The sequence below is a fragment of the Rhagoletis zephyria genome, unplaced genomic scaffold, assembly GCF_001687245.7.
Source record: "Rhagoletis zephyria isolate East Lansing unplaced genomic scaffold, Rhagoletis_zephyria_1.1 Rzeph_scaffold_00288, whole genome shotgun sequence".
NCBI lineage: Eukaryota > Metazoa > Arthropoda > Insecta > Diptera > Tephritidae > Rhagoletis > Rhagoletis zephyria.
This window is the reverse complement of record NW_016157372.1, coordinates 319,663-321,972: the sequence shown is the minus strand read 5'-3', so window position 1 is coordinate 321,972 and position 2,310 is coordinate 319,663. Positions and strand designations below refer to the sequence as shown.

The 2,310-nt window shown below is 33.5% G+C and overlaps 1 long non-coding RNA gene across 1 annotated transcript in view; it reads right to left on the bottom strand.

Annotated features, from left to right (window-relative positions):
- Positions 1–247: 247 nt before the first annotated feature.
- Positions 248–2,310, bottom strand: part of LOC108358721 (uncharacterized) — an 18,576-nt gene continuing 16,513 nt past the window's right edge. Inside the window, exon 2 of the long non-coding RNA XR_001846822.1 lies at positions 248–480. This is a non-coding gene — a long non-coding RNA (uncharacterized LOC108358721). The remainder of the gene's footprint in view (positions 481–2,310) is intronic.

The window sequence follows — 2,310 nt, the reverse complement described above, 5'->3', positions numbered from 1 at the left end:
AATTTTAAAATTCTTTTCAACTAACATGCATTTTTACTACCTACTATATACATATATTATATATATTTATATATACATATACTATATACTCGTACAAGAAGCGAACTTGAACACATGCTTTTTGAGTTTTTGGATTTTTTTTATGTCGTTAAAGCAATATTAACTACTCAATAAATTATACTTAACAAATGGTCATGCATATGTATATGAAGATCCGAAATGCTAACTGATATAAAAGTACAATTCATATAATTTAACTTTTAATTTATTTAATTTTATAAAAACATATACATGAATATGTTTCTGCATTCAACAGCAACCTAGCAACACAGCCAGGCACTTGCAACATAACATAACATTATCATAACAGAATATATACGTTTTTTGCTGTTAACTCTTGTTCAAATGTTAATCGCAATGTGGTGATATTCCATGGATTTACTTTTCAGCCAAACAATTTTACGTTCCAAAAATTTGCACCTTCTCTATCTATCTATCTAAGCAGTTTTGGCTGCTGTATCTGCTAACTCGTTTCCTATTATGTCGACATGTCCTGGGATCCACATGAGTTTCACTTTTTTTTGGAAATTTATTAGGTAGGTCCTAATGGTTGTGATGGACTATAGCTTTGCAGTCTGTGCAAATGACAAATTTACAACTTTTTTTGGTGGCATATTGCAGGGCATTTAGGACAGCTTGAACTTCAGCCTCGAAAGATGTTGCTTGCTCTAGTAAAATACCATTTGATATTACCTCACCATTTTCAAACACCACTGCAAAAGACGTACCATTACTGTTTTTAGAGCCATCCGTATACAAAAATTTCCAATGATTAGCTTTTAGTGGGGCAGCTGATTCTTAAAAAACTTTTTTGTAGATATGTGGGCTGGTTGAGTCTTTGGGATATGCTTCAAGTGTGTTTAGAAATAATTCAGGAGAAAGCATCCAAGGCGGAGCGAAATGTCTATTGTTATTTTTTAATGCCCATTTTTGGGTTTATGTCAGAATGTCGATCATCTCCGCAAGCCCATATTTCATGGTTAGAGTACCTTTCCGGGTTTTCAAAAGCTTTATTTCTTTATTCAGAATTGAGTTTCGTTTGCAACATAGCATGTTAACAGAACGAGTCCTAACGTAGACAACACATTCTTCTAATGAAAAAAAACCACCTTCGGCTAGAAGATTTTTGATAGGAGTTGATCGAAAAGCTCTCAGGCTTATACGAATCGCAGCATGATATACGCCCATGATTTTGGTAAGTGATGATTTGGATGCCTTGCCATAAATTTGCAATCCATAGTCAATTTTTGAGAGGATGGTAAGCTTTGTAAAATTTAGGAGTGTGTTAGTGTGGATATGAGATTTATTGGAAGAAAGATATTTTAATACATTGAGTCTGGAGGCGAGCTCTTGCTTAATGTAAATACAATGCTGATTAAATGTATTTCTTTTATCAAAGTACAACCCTAATATCTTTAGGCTGTCTGTATTTTCAATTGCTGTATTGTTAACTTTAATATCTGCTCTACAATTAACAATTTACAAGCTAAAATTTAACTTTCTGCAGGCATAGAAATGTTTACGTTTTTGTAAGGAAAGTTTAGCGCCAGACCCTTTGGACCACGTATGGATATTTTTTAAAACGTCTTGAAAAATAGATCGAATGTCATTCGGATCTTTTTTATTGCACATTACATAGAGGTCATCTGCGTATAAACAGAAGTGTATGTGTTTTTGTTTATTTAGGAGTTCAACGATATCTTCAAAGGCAATTAAAACAAGTAAGAAAGTCTAAGTTCGGGCGGAGCCGAACATTAAATACCCGGCGCAAGTATTAAATACATATATGTTTTTCACCTTTCCGAAAGCTACCGCTACATGGTAAGCCGGGTGTATCAATTTTGAGTAAATTAGCGTCCTTAAATTTTGAAATATTGAAGTTTCAAGCATTTTCGAAATTTACCGTTATATGAAAAGCGGTCGTAATTTTAGTCCGATTTCAATAATTTTCAACGTTGTTCTTCTATGTGGCAAGCACAATAACCACACCAAGTTTGGTACAAATTTGTAGAACGGTTACCGAGATACATATATGTGATCATAAGTGGGCGGTGCCACGCCCATTTTCCAAAACTTTATCATAACCGTATTTCTTGGTAAAGAAATGTTGGAAGCATCAATTTTTAATAAATTAGCTTTAATATTTACTGATTTATCGAAGATTTCGTATTTCTCTAAATTACCGTTATATGGGATGTGGGCGTGGTTATTCTCCGATTTTCAAAATATTCGGCCATTTCGTATGTTATA